The sequence below is a fragment of the Phyllostomus discolor genome, chromosome 3 (assembly GCF_004126475.2).
Source record: "Phyllostomus discolor isolate MPI-MPIP mPhyDis1 chromosome 3, mPhyDis1.pri.v3, whole genome shotgun sequence".
NCBI classification, from domain to species: Eukaryota; Metazoa; Chordata; class Mammalia; order Chiroptera; family Phyllostomidae; genus Phyllostomus; species Phyllostomus discolor.
Window position 1 is genome coordinate 57,012,874 of NC_040905.2, and position 6,904 is coordinate 57,019,777.

The 6,904-nt window shown below is 37.3% G+C and overlaps 1 pseudogene; it reads right to left on the reverse strand.

Moving 5' to 3' along the window:
- Window positions 1-357: 357 nt before the first annotated feature.
- On the reverse strand, window positions 358-1,360 carry LOC114493778 (annotated as a pseudogene).
- Window positions 1,361-6,904: the final 5,544 nt, after the last annotated feature.

Consider the following 6,904-nt stretch of genomic DNA (forward strand, 5'->3'; position numbering starts at 1 on the left):
TGTATAAGGAGGAAGGATAAATTAGTTTTTTTTAAATTAGTGAGAGTGGTAGAGAAAAATTTTATTATAAGACAGTATGCTAAAATAGGTAATAATAGCACATGTAAATCTGCATTGTCCTTAACAAGATTTGTTTTCTTATTTCATGGACATCTGATATCTGTATTAGTTGGGGGAGTACATAAATAAGACTTGGGACAATCCTCATGTTACTATTGATAGTGAAGTGGTAGAACAAAATAGTGTACCAAAATATGTAGGCTGCCTCAAGAGTTCCTTAAAATCATTAAAGGGATGTTTTCAATTGATTAAAAATTTATATTTATGTATAAAATTTATTGATCCTTTTATTTATTTTTATTAATTCAATATTTATTGAGTGCCTATTATGTGCTAGATACTGTTCCAGGTACTTGGGACACAGCAGAGAACAACACAAAGGTTCCTGCCCTCATGGGGCTTACATTAATGACCCCTTCACCTGTGCTCTCTGTGATCCTGGGCAAACCATGGCACCTCTCCTTGGCAGTCCAATGAGGGAAGAAGCAGGCCTGGCCCAGCAGTGGGAAATGTGTCTGGTGCACTATAGATGCCAAACAAAAACCACTCCCAACCCACCACCCAGACAGGATATCAGGCTAGAAGTTGACTTTTAGTAATAGAATACAAAGAGGGAGGACAGAGGGAGGGCGGCCAGGTGCTGCAGCCCCAGGATCTGGGCTGGCTACACAGACTGCTGCTGCTGCTTAGTGGCTGCCTTCCTGGCAAGGTCCTCAGCCTTCTTGGTAGCTGCCAGTGCCTTCCCCTTGGCTTCCTTGGCTATCTCAACAAGGGTCTTGGAAGAGGGCTCCCCTTGCAGCTTGGCCAAGATGTATTCAGAGCCCTTCATGGTCTTGGTCACATTTTTTTGAACTGGGCAAGGCCAAATTCCCGGACAGCTCTGGGGATGCCAAATAAGCTAAAGGAGACCCAAACTTTCCAGTTGAATTTGGGCCAGCCACTTTTATCAGAGTTCACACAGTAAACACGTCGTTCCTCCACCAGCATTGGCCCAGCACAGTTGATGTTCCAGGTGAAGGTGTTCATGGTCTGGTTCAGTGGGTCCACAATGGAATCCTCCAGCATGGACACCAAGTGAGCAACATTGCCAGAAAAGAGTTGCTCGCTCTAATAGGACATCCTCTTGGTCTTCATCAGGACTCTCCAGGACAGAAGCTTCTGGTCAGGAGTCACCTCCTGGTGCACTGCCTTCTGTCAAGACATGTTTGTTATAGGGATTTGGGTACCACTGCCAGAAGGCAGCAAACACTTGGTCCCAGGAACTCCAGAGCATGCTCTGGTCCAGGAACTACTTCACCATCCTTGTGGCCAGGGCAGGATCAGCACCTGCACAGCATCAGGGGTGCAGAGCCCAGGGGACACATGGAGACCAGGCCGGAACTCCACAAATGCCCACCAGGCACGCAGCTCATTCACCATCATGCTGCACTCCACCAGCTGCCACCACTGTGAGGAATTGTAGACTGATTCTTTTAAATTAAATTATTAATAATATTCAACAGTGTTTTTAGCCTAAAACTTAAAGGACCAAATTTTCTAATGTCACATATTCCACATGCCAGAATGGTACCCAAGTATTGAATTTCTGCTAGGCAGGAAAATAGAACTCTGTACCTGCCTTTTACTCCTCATGGCTTAAAAAGAAAAAGTGACTTGCATTAAACTTTATGGTAGTCAAGTCATAAGGCCTGTTAAGGAATTTTTTCATTTCTCTTCCTTCAAGACAAAGGTAGGAGTATTAATCTAGCATGTGTGGGGTTAGTTGATATCATGTGTCTTGCTTTGGCTGAAGACATGTGATAGAAAATGATGCATGTCACTTCCAGATAGAAGCTTTAAGAGTCATGAAGTAACTCACCTTTTCTTGCCTCAATAGTTTATCAAAGTATGTATTGAGATAAAGCCTCCATCGACTGGGTTTTAGAAAAACTAAGCTACACATAGTTTCCAACTAAACTCAAGATGGTTGCTTCACCCTGTTGATCATGTAGTGTGAGAAAAAAGTTCTTGTTTTATTTAAGCCACTGAGATTTGGCAATTCAGGGGAATTGTCATCATAGCACTACCTGGATGATCATTGTGCACACCACAGCCTCATACATATCCCCAAAAGGACATCCACAAAATGAAATGGGGAGACTGTATCAAAACCAAAGATTCTAACAGCAGGTTAAATTGAAAACTGAAAAAAAAAAATTCTGGTTTCATAAATAATGAAAAAGTATTTCATAAATAGTACATTTATCTACCTTTAAAAACAATCCTTAATCTTTTAGGTAACGGTGTTTTTTCTTTAATTGTTTCATTATTTGTGAATCCCTGGTACTTAAAACTTTATTTGCTTACCAGTGACCTTGAATGCAGGAAACTATCTACTTCGTAAGTCTAATTCTGGGTTATTTACATTTAGCTTAAACAAAGAATCAGGCTTAGAAGCAAGTACTACATTAAATAAATATGCACAGTGCAAAAGACTGTAAAATACTAGGCAGGAAGTCTCTCTATAACAACTCCTCACATATTGGCTACTGACCTATCTTACGTCTTTGACAATGCCAAAATAACAACACTCTGGCAGAGTCTCCTCCACCAGCTGTGGAAAGTACACATTAGTTCAGTCAAAGGGTGATGGGTGTTAGCACTGCTCAGCACTAATGAACAATCAGTTCCTTATACCCTCCAAATCGAGGCCATTTCTTAGACTTCTGGAATAGAAGACTTAAACATTTTAACAATATGAGTTTTGAATTATTACAGCCAATTTTATAATCTACTTAGATACTTTGTTAGATAACAACATTTAAAAACACTGTTAGAATAATAAACAAAGAGCAAGAAATCTTTAAAGCAAAGACATCAAATGCCTTTGGCCACATAGTCTTCAGAATATACATGAGCCCTACTACCTATTTGAGTTGTGGGACAAAGGCAGCAAACTTTTTCATAGGCATTGATGAGAACTCATTGTTAGTGGAGTATTGCAGGTAAATTCTAATAACATATAGATGGTTTTCTTTTTTATTTTTGTTAATTGTTGTTCAAGTGCAGTTTTCTACCTTTTACTCCCATCCCAGCCCTCCCCACCTCCCTCCGTTTTCCATCCCACCTTGTTTTTGTCCATGTGCCCTCTATACTTGTTCCTGCAAAACCTTCCCCTTTTCCCCTAAAATTCCATCCCCTCTCCACTCTGGTCACTGTCAGCCTGTCCTCTATTTCAGTGTCTTTGGTTATATTTTGCTTGTTTGTTTGTTTTGTTGATTAGGTTCCTGTTAAAGGTGAGATCATATGGCATTTCTTTCACCACCTGGCTCATTTTGCTTAGCATAATGCTTTCCAGTTCCATCCATGCTATTGCAAAGGATAGGAGTTCCTTCTTTCTTTCTGCTTCATAGAATTCCATTGTGTAAATGTACCACAGTTTTTTGATCCATTCATTTACTGATGGGCACCTAGGTTGCTTCCAGCACTTGGCTATTGAAAATTTTGCTGCTATGAACGTTGGGGTGCATAGGTTGTTTTGGATTGGTGTTTCAGGGTTCTTAGGATATAATCCTAGCAGTGGAAATTCTGGATCAAAAGGCAGATCCATTTTTAGTTTTCTGAGATCCAGAGATGCATGAAAGGATATTCAATATCGCTACCTATCAGAGAGATGCAAATTAAAACCACAATGAGATACCACTTCACACTGGTCAGAATGGCCATCATAAACAAAGCAACAAACAACAAGTGTTAGAATATGGAGAAAAGGGGACCCTAGCACACTGTTGGTGGGATTGCAGACTGGTGCAACCACTATGGAAAACAGTATGGAATTTTCTCAGGAAACTAGTAACATATAGATGGTTTTCAAATGAAACTTTCATCCACTGTGCTCTCTTATCTGATTTGTGCATCTTCAAAGGCCACCAGGTGGATGGCAGTCCATTCCATCCCTTACGTATGACAGACCTTAAACCTCCCTCCACCCATGCTAGTGAGGGCATAATGATTTTGATAACTGAGTGAACCCAAGTAATGTTTTAAATTAACCATAACTTTCCTTTCAATCAAAGAGAGGATTGTTGCAAATCTTTCTTCTCTATACTTACAATTTAAACTAGAATAAATAAAAGTTCTTTTATTGTTCTTGTCATGTGTCATATAGTCAGTGAATTTAATTGGCAGCAACATTAAACCATTGAAGGAGGTGACATAAGTGAGAGTGCGTCCAAAAAGTTTTTCAGGATGTGCATTAATATCTACCATGTCCTAGAAAACAAAGCCCTGATTCTATAGGTAATTTATCCCTGTACTATGCTGAACTCTGAAGAGAATGTTACTTTTAATGAAATGCAAAAAATCATGATATAGAATATAGTTATAAAATTCTGAGAGCTCAAAGTCTTATTTGTAAATCAAGGGTTGAAGATGATTATCATATCTTTGCCAAATATTCTAGATTTGGTAAAAAGCCCTATCTTATTATAATTTCTTTTAATGTGATTTCTAATAATTTAAACAGTGTAACATCATACATAATACATGTCAATATACTGTGCCAATATAGGATGTGATATAGCTGCACTCCTCTTTTATATTTAAGATGTATGAACTCAATACATCCTGTTATCCAATGCAGCCAGGAAGACATTTGTGAAGAAAGTTAACTCGTCCTTATTCTCTCCAAAAAAAACTTTCTTCCTTTGAGTTTTGAGAATGTTACCAAACTAATTAAATTACTTTCAACAAAACCTCCTAATTGAAAGAAAAATATGATTTCATAATAATAAATGTTAAAGGCCAATGCAGGAATCAAATGAAGGAAAGAGTACATAGCAAAAATCAAAAAGTCCTCTATAAAAACAAATTTGTAGACATCTTGTTCACTTTTAAATAAAATAATAATGATGATATTAATATAATAATATTGATGGTAATAGTAGAAGCTTCTAGTCTTTTAGAAACGTATGGTGCCTCAATGAGAAAACCCTAAAACCTTGTAATAAAAATTTTAATGAGGCTTCAGATCTTCAAGATTCTGTTCAAGGAGCTGCTCCCTTTCCTCATTTCTTAAAAAAGGAATTGAGAAATGTGAATGCTTAGAAAAAAAAAACAAAATATAGGCTGGCAGGAAGAAATTCCATCTTGTTGGGTCTCTGAAACAGCGGAGGACTGAACACTTGTAAACACGGTACCTTGAGCAATAGTTGCCTTATGGCTTGCAGTTTGAGGCCAAGAATAGCATGATAAACTTAGAATGTGTTTATCTCTTGGCAGCTTCATTTTACTTGCAAGCTGGGAGGGACAAAGACCAACAATTTTCCACCTACAAAGTGCATCTAAGCTGGCAGGCAGTTCAGTGAGTAAGTCAACTTGAACCTCCAGATCACAACTATTCTCAAAGACAGATGGACAATTTTGGAAAGGGAGATGATTCAACCAATATCTCCAGGCATTTGTGGTTATAACGCCTGTAGTCGGAGAGTATGTGTGGAGAAGCATTAATTTGGAGACTTCACATACGTTAGTGCTATTTTAAGAAACAAATGGTATGTGTGTAAATTTTTATAATTCCATGTTCTTTGTTAGTTGAAAACAGGTAGAAAGGTGGCAGTATTTTAAGAACCTGTGTTTTCTTTCCAAGATCCAGAAAGCTAAACAAGTTTTTCAACTACTGATTTTAACCAGTTATTTTTTAAATTTTTTATAACATAGTGTTGCCTCTCATTCAGAGGTTTAATGTCCATTGTTTAATGATTGATTCCGTATCCGGGTAGACATTTATATTTTATTTTCAAATTGCTTAATTGAGAATTAAAGCTAATTATATGAAATAGGTTTCAGAAAAGAGGAGTTAAGATGCTATATTTTGAAGACTGAGTAAAGGAACTTCTTGTTACAAGGTTTGGTACAGCTGCCTAAGTTGTGTTATTTGTCTAGTGAGGATGTTATACTTCAAATTATGTAGAAATTTTCAGACCATAAAACAAAACTCTTTTTTTAACCTACTGGATGCATAGGGTTTGCTTCCAAACAATCCTCTTCTGCTTCAACGCATAGCTCATTATCCAGGATTATTTTCAACACTTTGGGAAGGGCAGGTAAATAAAATCCTTTGGAAAGAGCTCACTTTATGGGTACAATATGGATCTGATTTTATAATGAACTGGAAAAAAATCATTTATGTTATCAGAAGGAATGAAGCATGATTCTGTCCTTTTTCATAAAATATTCAATGATCAAACAGAAAATAGAAAATAATATCATAATAGAAATGAAATGTAATTAGCTATTTACTCAACTTGAGAATTTCTATTAGAAATTTGTTTCATATGAAATATATAATGATTTTCTTACTCTTTTTTACAAACATTGAAAAGTACATTTATAAAGAGAAAAGTCAATGGCCAAAGCAATACATACTTAGAAATGTTATAAGTAGATTCTAAGTAGTTCTGTGAATGACTCATCATGATTTCTTCCAGACAGTGGCAAATTAACATATTTTACACCCAAGGCAAAATTAATGCAGTTAAGCCTGCCAAATTCCAACTCCTTTGCCTCACCACATGTCCAAAATAATTGTTTGTTTCCCCCAAGAGAAGGGTTGCCTGTGGACCTCCATCACAGTTCATGCTGTAGTGTAAGTCCTCACAAGGATAGTTTTCTTTCCACCTTGCACCTTTCAACCCTTAATTTGTTGAAGAGATCCAGCCCAATGCAGACCAGTATTGCTATATTTTGCCTTTTATCATGCAACCTGAGCATTTCACTTGTTCTGCTTGAATAACACCACTTCATGGAAAACTAACTTATTAAATATTTTCTGATGGTCGATGTCTGGCTTTTCCAAACCTGTCAT